Raw genomic sequence first — 17693 nt, 5'->3', positions numbered from 1 at the left:
CACTCTCTGGGTGAAGAACTTCCTTACGTTTGTACGGAATCTATCCCCTTTCAACTTTAGAGAGTGCCCTCTCATTCTCCCTACCTTGGAGAGGGTGAACAATCTGTCTTTATCTGCTAAGTCTATTCCCTTCAATATTTTGAATGTTTCGATCATGAGTCCTCTCAGTCTCCTCTTTTCAAGGGAGAAGAGGCCCAGTTTCTCCAATTTCTCACTGTACGGCAACTCCTCCAGCCTCTTAACCATTTTAGTCATTCTTCTCTGGATCCTTTCGAGTAGTACCGTGTCCTTCTTCGTGTATGGTGACCAGTGCTGGATGCATACTCTAGGAGAGGGCGCACCATGGCCCAGTACAGCGGCATGATAACCATCTCCGATCTGTTTGATCTGATCCCTTCTTAATCATGCCTAACATTCTGTTCATCCTTTTCATCGCCGCCGAGCATTGATGTGAAGGATAAGCTATCACATGATTTAAGTCATATTTGCAGGGGCAGCAATAGGTTAGGTTATATAATAAAACTTTGGGTTGAGTTACAGTCCATCAGAAGGAGTTCCCCTTGGGCTTGGCTAATCCATAGTCCTTTTTAATGTTATTGTGGACCCCCTAGTAGTTGAGTGATGAATTACTACTATTTATATAAATTGATGGAAATGTCATGGTTTCTCTGTTAGGGTTCCCAAATAACTCCACACAGCCAAGGGATTCAACAAGAAAATTTATAGTCAATTTATTAAGTAAAAAATAAATGTAAACACTTGATATGTTTCTTTAAATGAGTACCAATTTTTAAAGCTAGGTGTTATTAAACAAATGGTACAAGATGTTAATACTTTTCAAGTTTTATATTAAAGTTAGCAACAATTCAATTTTAAGTTCTGTAATAAACCAAACTATTCTCTACATGTACCTAAAACTCAGTTATTGTTTCATTCCCTTCAGTAACTCAACTACTGGAACTCAATAGTTTTGCAATCAACAACTTTCCAGGACTATAGCATCAGATAAGTACATAAAGCTATTTCTTCACATTTATCTGGTTTAATTCTGTCCACTAAGACTCGGATTCTTTGGTCTCAAATCCTTTCTAATTTTTTTTTTTTTAAAGGATTCAATGGATTCATGTACAACCAGATTTCCTTCAGGTAAGTAACTTATAATGAGTGAATATAGACATCTATCTATTCAGATCTGAGAATTATCATTACCGATTGTGGAAGAATCTTTGTTAGAGTTGCAGTTGTCTTGCATTGGATACCATAATCTCTCTGCGTCGTCTTCACCACTGTTGGCATCAGCTCACTAGCTCAGGAACTTCAGAATACCTACTATCCTAACTAAAACCAAATGAAAGAAGGAAAACCCTGACTCCCTGTCTTCATTGTGAAAGCACCCTGATCTCAGTCAGTAGTCATTTAAGCTAACTGAATACTAAAAACAAAAACGATAAGGAGGGGGAATTCCTATCTAATCCTCGCAATACTTCTTTATTTCTTTGCTTTCTTCTCTCACATGTCCTGTACTAACTACTTTTACTGACAGGCTCCTCAGAGGCAGACTTCTAAATGGACTTCCACTGCTTAGTCCTAGGATAAGCAGCATAAAAATCTGTTTTATTTATTTTTAATTTATATTCCACTACATCCACAGTTCTGAGTGGATTACAATTTATTTAAGTTGGATCGACTTAAGGCACATTATGAAAAAACTTCCCTCTCTGTCCCAGATGGGCTCACATTCTAAGCTAAAGTGCATAGGGAAGTAGAGAAAAATGAACAGTATTTTAAATATATACATATCTAGCAAAATAAAATAAGAATAAAAAATAAAGAAAATAAAGCAAGAAGATGAAAGGTTAAAAAATCCTAACAGAAATGAAACAAACTACAGTAAAAACAAGTAAAATAATAAATAAAGTTCAGTCAGTCAATGTGGTGGAGCAGGGAGGACAAAACTCCAATGCAGGCCATCAGGGCTCTCTGACATCAATGCAGGAATATAATGGCAGGCAGGATCATGGACACTCAGATGGCCATCAGCTGCACAACGGATCAGGACCACCTCCACACAGTTCCCTCCAATCACCTCAGGGCCTCTCAGGCAGGCTGGCCCTGAGATGGAATGACAGCGCCTTCTTTGGCCCCATATGTTGGAGACCTTTAAGGACAGTCCTCTCTATTGCTGTGCAGCTTCCACGCCCTCTGATAAGCCGCCGATGGAAACAGCAATCTCCTGCTGTCATCACCAGGGCCGCCATCAGGGCAGTACTACCAGTCCTGCATTCAGGGGCCCAGGCTAGTAGCGTACCTAGGAGGGGCGTTGCACAGGAGAGAGAGCTGAACGGGGACGATGGGGGACCTGCGGGGGTTAAATATAACTCGAGCCGCGAGGTTCGTCTTCTACTCCAACTGCCCTGCCGCTCACACAGCCGATCGGAAGTCTTCCCCGACGTCAGCGCTGACGTCGGGGAAGACTTCTGGTCGGCTATGTGTGCGCGGCGGGACAGGCAGGAAATAGAAGACAAGCCTACGCGGCTCCAGCTACATTTTGCTGAGAAAGTTGCTAAGATGGGCTGGGAGGCAAACGGGGAACACAAAAGGGGGAGGGAGTGCGTTTTGGACACAAGGCATGAACTTGGGAGAGAGGAAGGGAGGGAAAGAGATGCTGAGGTGGGGGATGGAATGGGTTTTTGGACACAGAAGGCATGGACTTGGGAGAGAGGAAGGGAGGGAAAGAGATGCTGAGGTGGGGGAGGGAATGCATTTTTGGACACAGAAGGCATGGACTTGGGAGAGAGGAAGGGAGGGAAAGAGATGCTGAGGTGGGGGATGGAATGGGTTTTTGGACACAGAAGGCATGGACTTGGGAGAGAGGAAGGGAGGGAAAGAGATGCTGAGGTGGGGGAGGGAATGCATTTTTGGACACAGAAGGCATGGACTTGGGAGAGAGGAAGGGAGGGAAAGAGATGCTGAGGTGGGGGATGGAATGGGTTTTTGGACACAGAAGGCATGGACTTGGGAGAGAGGAAGGGAGGGAAAGAGATGCTGAGGTGGGGGAGGGAATGGGTTTTTGGACACAGAAGGCATGGACTTGGGAGAGAGGAAGGGAGGGAAATAGATGCTGAGGTGGGGGAGGGAATGGGTTTTTGGACACAGAAGGCATGGACTTGGGAGAGAGGAAGGGAGGGAAAGAGATGCTGAGGTGGGGAGGGAATGCATTTTTGGACACAGAAGGCATGGACTTGGGAGAGAGGAAGGGAGGAAAAGAAATGCTGAGGTGGGGGAGGGAATGCGTTTTTGGACACAGAAGGCAAGGACTTGGGAGAGAGGAAGGGAGGTAAAGAGATGGTTGTGTCCACGGGGAATAGAAGAAAGGAGAATTTTTGGTCATAGGGAGGGAGTGAGGTACAGACAGTGGCATACCAAGGTGGGGGTGGGGGCGGTCTGCCCCGGGTTTACGCCCCAAGGGGGTGCACAGCTGGCCACCCTCCATTGTTCTCCCTAGGCTGGCAAACTGCGTCTCTTTAGCCACTTGAGTGCCACCGCCGCCATTGGGAACAGGCCGGTGCCAAGTTCTCCCTGCTTTTCCCTTTGGGGCCGACCAACTCTCGCCACCCGTGTAAATTCTGACGTCGGAGAGGATGTTCTGGGCCAGCCAATCGCTGCCTGGCTGGCCCAGAACGTCCTCTCCGATGTTAGAATTGACATCGAGTGGCGAGAGTTGGTCGGCCCCGCGGGGAAGAGAAGCAGGGCAAACTCGGCGCTGGCCTGTTCCCGATAGCGGCAGTGGTAGCCTATTCCCCAGTGGCGGTGGCAGCATTTTCCCAATGGTGGTGGCATAGGGGAGGGCAAGGAGAAAGAAAGAAAGGGGGGGACAGGGAGCCAGAAAAAAAAAAAGAAAGGGGGCTGGGTGAAACAAAGAAAAATGGGGCACGGAGAGAGAGAGAAAGACAGACATACAGAATGAAAGAGGGTATGGAGAGAGAGAAAAAAAAAGAAGGGGGCAGGGTGAAACAAAGAAAAAGTTTGGGGAGGGAATGAGGTCTGGAGGAGAGGAAGCATACAGGAGGCTGAAAGAAGGGAAGAAATATTGGATGCACAGTCAGAAGAATAAAGTGCAACCAGAGACTGATGAAATTACCAAAGGTAGGAAAATGATTTTATTTTCAATTTAATGATCAAAATGTGTCCGTTTTGAGAATTTATATATGCTGTCTATATTTTGCACTATGGCCCCCTTTTACTAAACCGCAATAGCGTTTTTTAGCGCAGGGAGCCTATGAGCTTCAAGAGCAGCATGGGGCATTCAGCGCAGGTCCCTGTGCTAAAAACCGCTATCGCGGTTTAGTAAAAATGGAGGGGGAATATTTGTCCATTTTTGTATAGTTGTTACTGAGGTGACATTGCATAAAGTCATCTGCCTTGACCTCTTTGAAAACCCGCGGAATATAAATAATAATTAACATTTTCTCTGCGTACAGCGTGCTTTGTGTTTTTAAAATTTTATTGTTGGTAGATCATTTTGACTTGGCCACAAAGGTAAGGGGGAGGTAGGGGAGCTGCTGAAAGAGTCTACCTTGACGTGGTTGCAGGCTTACAAATCTTTTGGTCATAGAGTACGGCGACAGAGAAAAGTATGTGTGTATTCAGCCCATGGAAGAAGGGGGGGGGAAGGGGAGGGTGAAGGGGTGCGTGGGGGGCCCAATAGGATTGCTCAGTAAGAGGCACAGAAATTTCTGATGGGGGCCCTGGTCATCACCCCCTTCACTGCACTGGGCTGTAACACACCATTAGGCACCAGCAGACAGAGGAGCGCAATCTTCCAGTACCTGAACAACTCTGTCCCGACTGCAAAAGGCAGGGAGGAGGCCGTTGCTGCCATTAGACCACAGAACTAACGGTCAGACACGGGGGAATAGAATAAATATTAAAAATTACAGTTCAGCACAGATCAGGTCAGAAACAAGAACAAAAGTTAAAAGAACAAAAACTAATTAAAAATGTGATAAAGCTAGAAATAAAATCAAAATAAGTGAAACAAGGGAGGGAGGCACCACCACCTACGACCTATCCCTGCGCCATCTTGAAAAAAAAAGGGAGGGGAAGGGGGGTTGAATGGGAAGGGGGTTTGCTAGGGTTTGCTATGTATTAATGACACTGCATTCTTGGGTTTCCTTGTGACTCATAGCAAGGGCCTTGTGGCTATTCTGTTTGTTCTGCTAACAATGATTACTCAATCTGTCAATTTGTTTTTGTTTTCTCGTTTAATGCTTAGTGACTTGCTTCTGTATTTGTTAGTCTCAAGGTGCAGTTCTCAATAAGAATTGTTGAATCATAAAATCTGTTTTACTATTTGGGATCTAGTTAAGTACTTGGGACCTGGGTTGACCACTGTTGGAAACAGGATACTGGGCTTGATGGACCTTTGGTCTGTTCCAGTATGGCAATTCTTTTCAGAGGCAGGTGTTTAGAATTTGCAGGTTCTTATATTCAGGTTCAGGAACTCACACCAGCCAGCCTCTTCTGTGTTTCAGATAGACACATGCAACACAGGGAGTAGCTGTGGATGCTTGAGGATTACCTTCTTGGCACACATGGGATCTCTCTCTCTCCTCTCTCACTCCAAGAGATTCAGCCAACAGCTCTCCTTCTCTCTCTTCAGGGCTTACATAGAAACATAGAAATAGACGGCAGATAAGGGCCCACGGCCCATCTAGTCTGCCCACCTTAATGTCCCTCCCCTACCTTTGCCCTGTGAATAGATCCCATGTGCCGATCCCATTTGGCCTTAAAATCAGGCACGCTGCTGGCCTCAATCACCTGTAGTGGAAGACTATTCCAGCGATCAACCACTCTTTCAGTGAAAAAGAATTTCCTGCAGCTTCTGCTCTCCTCTCTGCTTCCAGCAACTTCTCACTCTCTCCTGCAGCGTGACTCTTCAGCAGCCAGGCTCTCTCTCTCTCTCTCAACTTCCAGCAACTCTCCCTCTCTACAGTCTCTTCAGCCTGGAGCTTGACTGGCGCCTCTTCCTAGGCTACTTCCCCTCCCACAGCCTGTGCTTAACTCCTCTTGCTTCCTTTTCCCCTTCTGGATTTCAAGGCTAACTTGCATCTTCCTCGGCTCATTCCTGCCCAGGCTTATCCTTGCAACTGCTAGGTCTCTCTCTCTGTTCTCACTTCTTCTGGCTTCTCCAGCAACCAGAGTTTGTCTCTCTCTTCAAGCAGAGCCAACTTCTTATTTTTATTTATTTATTTATTTAGATTTATATCCCGTTCTCCCAGTAGCTCAGAACGGTCTACAAGTAAACATACACAGTAGAAGTAATTAGGCAAATAAGATGTACAATAGGTTTAGGTGCTTGGACATACAAAATTGTGCAGTATTTATCAGGGTACAAACAATTTATCAGAGTACAGACTGCCCTGATTCGCCTCTGCCTCCCAGGCTGAAACTTTTTTTCTGCTGGGGTCAGCCTCGCACACACTCTTGGTCCGCCGTTCTCTCTACCATGATCCCTTGGCGCTACCCCCAGTTACTAGGGAAAGCTATGCCTTTCTTCTGCCCTGATTGGTGCAAATTTTGCAACAGTCAGGGTCTCATCTACTGATTGGCACTAATTTTGCACCAGTCTGCCAGATTGGCTGCCTGCTCCTGCCAAACCTTCATCTTTACTGCAGCACCATAAGTGTACCATGGCACTCCCTGCTAGCTCTGCCTCACTCTTTGTCACCATGGCACTTATCTGCACCTTCCCACGACACCTACGAGTACTGCAGGCAACCCTGCTGCCTCTTTCCTCTTCTGCTGCGGCTCTCTTCTCCCCCACAACCCAGAATACAGCCATGACTCATGGAACACGGTACTTCTGAGTTCGGGGAGGGGATTGGCGGCTGCTCTCCTCTTCGTTGCTGGTTCCTTCCTGAGCCACCAGCCAGCACAGTAGGACTGCATGTTCGCTGCCAGCAGCCTACACATTGGAGCTCACTTTCGATGTCGACAACCTCTCTCCTTTCCCGGGGGAGGGGGGAGGGAGACAAGGTAAAAGTTTATTTTTTATATTTACATTATTTTCGTTCCTATTTGTTCAATAATAATAATCTGCCCAATATTTAAAACAATTTAGTCAGCCACTGACCGGTTAAATTGCTTGACCAGATCTAGACAATAATATTCAACAGCACTTCTCTGGCTAAGTACCACTGAATATTGTGGTTAGTGCTAAACACAAAGCCAGCTATCTTGGAGGCATTCCAGGAGTCAGCACTTAAGCAGCCAGGGTTAGCACATAAATGGGACCGCATAAATGTCTGTTCTATCTTTACGCAGTAACCCATGTCCGCTTAAGTGATGAGTATTGACTTAAAAAGCTATGTGTTAGCTGGCTTAAAAATAACCGGATATTCAAAGCCGAAGCCTGCACAGGCTGTGGCTTTGAACACCTATGAATAACAACATTGATGGTGAGCAAAATGTTCAACTCTGATGGCTAAATATTGATCACAATACTTATTTTTATAGCACTTACTAGATGTTTGTTGTACTGTAGCATAATGGTAAGTATTCAAATTACAATATGTTCCTGAGATGACTGTGGAAAATCTAGCTGGCCTAAATGTTGAGATTTGCAGGTATGTCAATATTATGAGGCAATGATTGGAAATGATGGTAGAAAAAAACAGCTGAATCAGTACCTTCCCATATTCTCAGAGCTTTTTACCCCTCTATAAAACCACTATCAGCTGTTATCCCTTGCTAGTGACAGCATCAAAACCTAGGGTGTGATGGCTCAGGGAGTCTTTGACAGCAGTGGGGGCATTGCCATATACGTCAAAGAGGGAATTGAATCTACTGGATAGAACACGCCACAACAGAGGGATAAGTTAGAGTCTCTATGGGTCAAAATTCCAGGAACAAAAGGCCTGGAAACGAAGGGCAGTCCAAAGAAATTGATGGAGAAATAATGGACGAGATTAAATACAACTGCAAGGGAGGTAACGCAGTTATCATGGGTGACTTCAATTATTCGGGGATAGACTGGAACCTAGGCACCTCCGACTGCCCTAGGGAGACCAACTTCCTGGATGCTGTAGGCGATTGCTTCCTGGACCAACTTGTCAAGGAAAATACAAGAGCAAATGCAATTCTGGACTTAATTCTAAATGGACTGCGAGGACTGGCATACTGGGAAGTGGAAGGGACACTGGGAAACAGCGATCACAACATGATCCACTTTGAACTGGACGGAGGGGCAAAACATCAGTCCAGAATGACGGCCACAGCACTGAACTTCCGAAAAGAGAATTATTAAGGGATGAGACTCATGGTGGGAAGAAGATTAAGAAGAGGATAAGCATTGTAAAAACGTTAGAGCACGCTTGGTCCCTTTTTAAGGACACAATCACTGATGCGTAAAATCTATATATACTGCATATCAACAAGGGATTCAAGAGGAAAAAGAACAAGGAACAAGCGTGGCTCACTGTAGAGGTGAAGGAAGCGATCAGAGACAAGAAAACTGTTTAAGGAATGGAAAAGGTCAAGAACAGATGAAAACTGGAATAAGCACAAACAACATCAATGCAGGTACCATAAGGCAGTAAAAGGGCCCATAAGAGAACGCGAGGAAAAAATAGCCAAGGAGGCGAAAAACCTCAAGCCGTTCTTTCGATATATTAAGGGGAAACAACCCGCGAAGGAAGCGGTGGGACCGTTGGATGACCATGGAATAAAGGGAGTGTTAAAGGAGGACAAAGCAATCGCCAACAAACTGAACACATTTTTACGTCTGTATTTATCAAAGAGGATATACACAGCATACCGGAACCCATCTGGCTATATGCTGGAAACAAAGACGGGAAACTGACAGGGTTGATGATCAGTCTAGAAGAGGTATGCAGGCTTAAGTCTAGAAGAGGTATGCAGAGGTATGCAGTCTAGAAGAGGTATGCAGAGGTATGCAGGCTTAAGAGCGATAAATCCCCGGGACCGGATGGCATCCATCCAAGGGTCATCAAGGAACTGAAAAGGGACTATAGCTGAACTGCTTCAATTAATAGCCAATCTGTAAATCAAATTGAGAAAGATTCCGGAAGACTGGAAGGTGGCGAATGTTACGCCGATCTTCAAAAAAGGCTTGAGGGGAGATCCGGGAAACTACAGACCGGTGAGTGTGACCTTGGTACTGGGAAAGATGGTAGAGGCGCTGATAACACGGTCTGATGAGGACCAGCCAGCACGGTTTCAGCACAGGCAGATCTTGTTTGATGAACTTGCTGCACTTCGAGGGAGTAAACAGGCAGATAGACAAAGGCGATCCAGTCGACATTGTATATCTGAATTTTCAGAAGATGTTCGACAAGGTTCCATATGAACGACTACTTCGGAAAATTGCGAGCCATGGAATCGAGGGTGAAATACTCACATGGATTAAAAACTGGCTGGAGCATAGGAAACAGAGAGTGGGTGTAAATGGACAATACTCGGACTGGAAGAGCGTCACCAGTGTGGTGCCGCAGGGCTTGGTGCTTGGACCCATGCTCTTCAACATCTTTATAAACGATCTGGACATTGGTATAATGAATGAGGTGATTAAATTTGCGGAGAGTCAGGAGAGGGCTGAGAAGCCAGAGAAAAGTCCCAGCAAGGCAGAGAAAGCAGGGGCAGAGCGAGGCAGGCGAGGCAAGCGGCAAACAGCTTCGGGGTAGCGGCGAGAGTAACTCCGCCCACCCCCACCGCATCAGCAGCAGGCGCCGGGCCCCTCCATAAAAGGAGGCGAGCCGACGGTTCCACACTGCTGGGAGAGTCAGGAGAGGAGCTGAGAAGCCAGAGAAAAGTCCCAGCAAGGCAGAGAAAGCAGGGGCAGAGCGAGGCAGGCGAGGCGAGCGGCAAACAGCTTCGGGGTAGCGGCGAGAGTAACTCCGCCCACCCCCACCGCATCAGCAGCAGGCGCCGGGCCCCTCCATAAAAGGAGGCGAGCCGACGGTTCCACACTGCTGGGAGAGTCAGAAGAGGGCTGAGAAGCCAGAGAAAAGTCCCAGCAAGGCAGAGAAAGCAGGGGCAGAGCGAGGCAGGCGAGGCGAGCGGCAAACAGCTTCGGGGTAGCGGCGAGAGTAACTCCGCCCACCCCCCCCCCGCATCAGCAGCAGGCGCCGGGCCCCTCCATAAAAGGAGGCGAGCCGACGGTTCCACACTGCTGGGAGAGTCAGGAGATGGCTGAGAAGCCAGAGAAAAGTTCCAGCAAGGCAGAGAAAGCAGGGGCAGAGCGAGGCAGGCGAGGCGAGCGGTAAACAGCTTCGGGGTAGCGGCGAGAGTAACTCCGCCCACCCCCACCGCATCAGCAGCAGGCGCCGGGCCCCTCCATAAAAGGAGGCGAGCCGACAGTTCCACACTGCTGGGAGAGTCAGGAGAGGGCTGAGAAGCCAGAGAAAAGTCCCAGCAAGGCAGAGAAAGCAGGGGCAGAGCGAGGCAGGCGAGGCGAGCGGCAAACAGCTTCGGGGTAGCGGCGAGAGTAACTCCGCCCACCCCCACCGCATCAGCAGCAGGCGCCGGGCCCCTCCATAAAAGGAGGCGAGCCGACGGTTCCACACTGCTGGGAGAGTCAGGAGAGGGCTGAGAAGCCAGAGAAAAGTCCCAGCAAGGCAGAGAAAGCAGAGGCAGGCGAGGCGAGCGGCAAACAGCTTCGGGGTAGCGGCGAGAGTAACTCCGCCCACCCCCACCGCATCAGCAGCAGGCGCCGGGCCCCTCCATAAAAGGAGGCGGGCCAACGGCGCGCAGCCGTTCGGCGCGCGGCGAAGGCGAGCAGCAAAGGCGCTCGCCTTAGCAAGAGCGCCTTTGCAAAGGGCCTTGAGAAGGGCCTTATACAACACATAATATACACTCTACATTCCCACACTCTATCATACTCTATCAGACACACTCTCTCCTTTAAATTTCTTCTTACACCCATACACTTTCTTACTCACTATCAATCAGAGTCAGTTAATCTTCCCTTCCTTCAACCCCTCAGACTCTCTAATCTCAAAATCCTTACAAACCCTCTGATATCTCTATCCTTCTCTCTACAGAAATAAATCTCTCGGAAATGGCAGGGAGGACACGGAGCACCAAGACTACGATCAAGATCAACACCCCAGCGTCCGGAGGGACCCAGGGGATGGCCAAGGTCTGTACTCAGAAGGAAGAGGGTGACACAGATTAAAGGGCAGAAGTCTCTGTGCGGACCGAGACCATCCCCCTCTCCCTCCCAGTGTTCGCTACAGTCTCTACACAGACAGAGGAGCTGGGACAGGGAAACATAGACGAGGACATCTTGCAGGAACTGCTGAACCTCAGGGAGGAGGTTCAGCGACTGAGGAGTATCAGGGATGACGAGGCCTTCATCGATGATGCCATCCTGGAACTGTCACACACCACGGAGCGAACCCACGACAGGTCCATCCTTGACACACCCAAACCTCCAGCCCTAAAATCAATGATTGGAGTACAAGAGATGATTAGAGATGCCGGCCCCTGGCAACTGGTAACCTCCTCTATGGGCAAACAAAGAAAATCCACCTCATTCTCACTCTCTTCTTCTTCTTTTTCCCTCCAACAGGCTAACTCTACAGCAACCCCACAACTCACTCTCAGAAACAGATTTCAGATTTTACAAGATGGAAACACCGAGGAAATAACGGAAGGGGCTCAGAAGAATACCCAGCACAAAACCTCACATCCAGGGCTCACGGATCATCCCCCCCGGAAGGAACGAAGAGTGGTGGTCATTGGAGACTCCATGCTAAGGGGCACCGAGGGACCAATCTGCAGGCCCAATTTGCAGTCAAGAGAGGTCTGCTGTCTCCCCGGAGCCAGGATCCGGGATGTCACCACCAGCCTAGACAAGCTTATAAAACCCACTGATCATTTTCCAATGTTTCTCATCCATGTAGGCACAAACGACACTGCCAGGAGTACCACGGAGACCATTCCCAACGACTTTGGAACACTGGGAAAGAAGCTGAAGCAGATAGGAGCACAGGTGGTGTTCTCATCAATCCTCCCAGTAAGAAACAAAGGCAGAGCTAGAGAAGAGCTGATCCAACGGACTAACGACTGGCTTCGCAAATGGTGCAAAGAAATGAACTTTGGATTCCTAGACCACGGTGAGACACTCCAGGGACTACAGGGACCAGACGGACTCCACCTAACCAGGAGAGGTAAGAATGTATTCGGATATCGCCTGGCCCACCTACTCCGCAGGGCTTTAAACTAGGTATGTTGGGGGAGGGTACACACTTATATCTCAGAGCAGTAAGAAACCACCCTGAGGAAGCGAGTCACACCCACACTTCTAAGTCAAAGGTAAGTACCCACACTATCCACGATAATTTAAAGGGAATTAGCAATAAAAATTTAGGAATCACTCTAACCCAAAAGGGAATCTCTTCACAGATATGGAAGGCTATGTACGTCAAAGCACACAGCTTGGGCGATAAAATTCTAGAATTAGAGACTGAGATAATAAACGCTGACCTAGACGTGGTAGCAATATCAGAAACCTGGTTCACGGACTCGCATGGGTGAGATATGGTTATACCAGGCTACAACCTACTACGTCGCGACAGAGAGGGCAAGTTAGGGGGAGGGGTAGCACTATACACTAAGGATAACATCAAAACTACCAGAATTACAGATATTAGATACACTGGGGAATCCCTCTGGGTGAATCTGGCCAGAGGAAATGAAAAATGCCTATACCTTGGGGTATTATACAGACCTCCAAGACAACAGGAAGACAAAGACATAGAACTAATCGAAGACATAGAGAACATCACTCTACGGGGTGACACAGTGCTGTTAGGAGACTTCAATATGCCCGATGCAGATTGGAACACACTCTCCGCGACTACGTGTGGCAGCAAAAGAATTTTGAACTCCATAAAGGGTGCACGACTCAAGCAAATGGTACTGGAGCCCACCAGGGACCAGGCGATACTAGACCTGGTACTCACCAATGGAGACAGCGTCACGGATGTCTCAGTTGGAGATACACTGGCCTCCAGTGACCATAATATGGTATGGCTTAACCTCAAGAAAGGTTTCTCAAGGTCAAACACAGCAACGAGGGTTCTCAACTTTAGAGGCACAGACTTCAACCGCATGGGAAGTTTTGTCCATCAGGAGTTACAAAAACAAGCACAACCAAACAATGTGGAAGATATGTGGTTGACTCTGAAGTCCACCCTACATGAAGCAACAAACCGCCACATAAGAACAGTAAGTAAGCGCAGGAGGAACAAAAGACCCCAATGGTTCAGTGCAGAAATTTCGGACCTCGTTAAAAAGAAAAAAGAAGTATTTATCACCTACAAACATTTAGGAAAACAAGAGGCGGAAAAAGACTATCTAGACAGGTCAAAAGCTGTCAAAATAGCAGTCAGGGAGGCCAAACTCAGAATGGAAGAAGATCTAGCATGGAACATTAAGAAAGGAGATAAATCCTTCTTCAGCTATATTAGTAACAGGAAAAGGAACAAAGATGGGATAGAACGCCTGAAGAAATCGGACGGTAATCTTGTAGAATCAGATTCTGCCAAGGCAGAATTACTAAACGAAGACTTCTGCTCAGTCTTCACCCGTGAAGCGTCGGGAGCTGGTCCACAGATTCAGATGGGAGACAGCCAGAAGGACCCGTTTCATGACTTCTAGTTCACACCCAGTAGCGTCTACTACGAACTATCAAGACTCAAAGTAAACAAAGCCATGGGAACGGACAACCTACATCCTAGAGTGCTCAGGGAATTGAGAGAAGTCCTGGCAGAGCCACTATCTGTTCTTTTCAATCTTTCCCTACGCACAGGAAGAGTCCCCTTGGACTGGAAAACCGCCAACGTTATCCCACTCCACAAAAAGGGCTGCAGGACAGAGACGGCAAACTACAGACCGGTGAGTCTCACGTCTATAGTGTGCAAGCTCATGGAAACACTGATCAAACGAAATATTGACACAATCCTAGACGAGGAAAACCTACGTGATCCCCACCAGCACGGATTCACCCAGGGCAGATCCTGCCAATCTAACCTAATCAGCTTTTTTGACTGGGTTACTAGACAACTTGATGCCGGAGAGTCACTGGATGTAGTATATTTAGACTTCAGTAAAGCTTTTGATAGCGTCCCACACCGAAGGCTATTGAACAAGCTGAGGTCAATAGGATTAGGGGACACTCTAACTACATGGGTTGAGGATTGGCTGAGTGGTAGACTTCAGAGGGTGGTGGTAAACGGTACCCCATCCAAAACGTCAGGCGTGATCAGTGGAGTGCCGCAGGGGTCGGTCTTGGGCCCGATTCTATTCAACTTATTCATAAGAGATATGACCCAAGGACTTAGAGGAAGGGTATCACTGTTCGCCGACGACGCCAAACTTTGCAACATAGTAGGTAAAAACACCTTGCATGATAATATGACGCAGGATCTACTGCTGCTAGAACGGTGGTCAGCAACATGGCAGCTATGCTTCAATGCTAAAAAGTGCAAGGTAATGCACCTGGGAAAGAGAAACCCGCACAGAACTTACATACTAAATGGTGAAACCATGGCCAAGACCACGACGGAACGTGATCTAGGGGTGATCATCAGTAATGACATGAAGGTTGCTAATCAAGTGGAGAAGGCTTCCTCCAGGGCAAGGCAAGTGATGGGTTGTATCCTTAGAGGTTTTGTCAGCAGGAGACCTGAAGTAGTGATGCCGCTGTACAGGTCCATGGTGAGGCCACATCTGGAATACTGTGTTCAATTCTGGAGACCACACTACCGGCAAGATGTGCTGAGAATCGAGTCGGTTCAATGTATGGCCACTAGGATGGTCTTGGGGCTCAGGGATCTCACGTATGAAGAAAGACTGAATAAACTACGGCTGTACTCACTTGAGGAACGAAGAGAGAGGGGAGACATGATTGAAACATTTAAGTATATCACGGGCCGTATCGAGTCGGAAGAAGATATCTTCTACCTCAAGGGATCCTCGACCACCAGGGGGCATCCGTTAAAAATCAGGGGAGGGAAGTTCCATAGCGACTACAGAAAATACTTCTTCACTGAAAGAGTGGTGGATCATTGGAACAAACTCCCACTGCAGGTGATTGAGGCCAAGAGCATGTCAGATTTTAAGAGACAATGGGATGTTCACTTGGGATCTCTAGGGGAATAAAATCAGGGGGGCGGGAATTTGGAATGGGCAGACTTGGTGGGCTATAGCCCTTTTCTGCCGTCTTTTCTATGTTTCTATGTTTCTATGATACGAAGTTATTCAGAGTAGTGAAGACAGGGGGATTGCGAAGATCTGCAATGTGACATAATCAAGCTCGAGAAATGGGCATCGACATGGCAAATGAGGTTCAAAATGGATAAGTGTAAAGTGATGCATGTCGGTAACAAAAATCTCATGCACAAATACAGGATGTCCGGGGTGGTACCTGGAGAGACCTCCCAGGAAAGAGTTCTGATCGACAAGTCAATGAAGCCGTCCGCGCAATGTGCGGCGGGGGTGAAAAGGGCGAACAGAATGCTAGGAATTATTAAGAAGGGGATCATGAACAGATCAGAAAAGGATATCAATTCAATATCAATTCAAACTATACTGTATATTATTCAAAGCTTTAAATGGTACTGCCCCCACTTACCTAAACAACTGCCTAAATCAGAACCTTACTACTAGACAAAGAACTCAGACCCCATTTACTTACCCCCCATTCAAAGGTACTCGGCACAAGAAGATGTTTGACAACCTACTAGCTACGCAGGCAGCGAAACTTGACCATTCCATCTCCAACTTGCTGACAACAACGAGCGACTTCAAATCATTTCGAAAAGGAATCAAAACCCTGCTATTCAAAAAATATATCCAGATGTCTTAACTCTGCCACTTGTCCTTTCCCCTCCCTTGTAAATCCCCCCCTCAAAGTCTCACCCTCTATTGTAATTTTTCTCTCCAAAGTGTCAACCATGTATACAGCTCCCTAAATTGCAAATCTCCTGGAAATGTCCAGTTATCTTCATTGTAATCCTAATTCCTAAACTGTAATTTTCCTGGAAATGTCCAGTTAGCTTCTTTGTAATCTGCCTAGAACTGCAAGGTACGAGCGGAATAGAAGTCACTAATGTAATGTAAAGTAATGTAATCTTGCCGTTGTACCAGGCCATGGTGCGCCCTCACCTGGAGTACTGTGTCCAGCACTGGTCGCCATACATGAAGAAGGACACGGTACTACTCAAAAGGGTCCAGAGAAGAGCGACTAAAATGGTTAAGGGGCTGGAGGAGTTGCCGTACAGTGAGAGATTGGAGAAACTGGGCCTTTTCTCCCTTGAAAAGAGGAGACTGAGAGGGGACGATCGAAACATTCAAAATACTGAAGGGAATAGACTTAGCAGATAAAGACAGATTGTTTACCCTCTCCAAGGTAGGGAGAACGAGAGGGCACTCTCTAAAGTTGAAAGGGGATAGATTCCGTACAAACGTAAGGAAGTTCTTCTTCACCCAGAGAGTGGCAGAAAACTGGAACGCTGTTCCGGAGTCTGTTATAGGGGAAAACACCCTCCAGGGATTCAAGACAAAGTTGGCCAAGTTCCTGCTAAACTGGAACGTACACAGGTGAGGCTAGACTCATTTAGAGCACTGGTCTTTGACCTGGGGGCCGCCATGTGAGCGTACTGCTAGGCACGATGGACCATTGGTCTGACCCAGCAGTGGTAGTTCTTATGAGTTTTTGGGCAGCCACATAAGCATTGAATAATAGCAAAATACACATTGCAAATAAAGTAAACTTAAGAATTAAAACATCTCTGAATAATTCATTTCAGATTGCCACTGTCTGGTTGTATTCCTGTTGATCTTGATCTTCCCAAAAAATTTTTAGCAACTATTTTTGCAGTTGCCATTCAGTTAAACAATAGTGCCTGATTAACGGGAATAAAAAGGACAGGATAATTCCTTAACTTCAGGTCAGTTTCCTTATTCCCTTTTCATTTGTTCCACAATAGATCACAAACTTAAATTAAACCCAGATAAATTAACTTCAATAGTTTTTCATGCAATGGCAACATTGTCTTACCTTTAAAGATTCATTTAAATAAACGGTATCTGAGCCCCATTAGCCACATCAACTAAGATTCTCAGGATTAAATTTGATTCAAAGCTAACATATCAACTACAGGCTTCTGATGTAATAAAACAATCATTTTTTAAACAAAAGTTAATTCAATCAGTTTGATCTCTCCTCGTTCCAGAAGCTCTGAACATATTAGTGCATTCACTAGTAATCCAACAGTTGAATTATTATAATTCCCTTTATGGGGTGATATGTCAAAAAGAGATCCAAAGACTTCAAAATATCCAAAACACAGCTATAAAATTAATCTTTAACATTCATAAATTTGATCACTTCATGCTATTCTTGAGGGAAGCGCATCGGCTTCCCATTTCTCACCGTATCACTTATAAAATACTACTACTGTATTAACTTTTAAAGTTTAATAACAGGTGAACCTCTTTACTTAGCATGTTTCTTGACCCCCATATACTTCAACTAGAACACTTAAATCTGAAAATCAAAAACGCATTGTTGTCCCCTCATCGACTTGGAAACTTTGAATTAAAGACCCTAATTTAGACCTTTTTGTAGTCTCAAACTTTCATCCAATAGCTCAACTAGCATT

This window comes from Geotrypetes seraphini, chromosome 10 (assembly GCF_902459505.1).
Source record: "Geotrypetes seraphini chromosome 10, aGeoSer1.1, whole genome shotgun sequence".
NCBI lineage: Eukaryota > Metazoa > Chordata > Amphibia > Gymnophiona > Dermophiidae > Geotrypetes > Geotrypetes seraphini.
Note: the sequence above shows the minus strand (reverse complement) of the source record.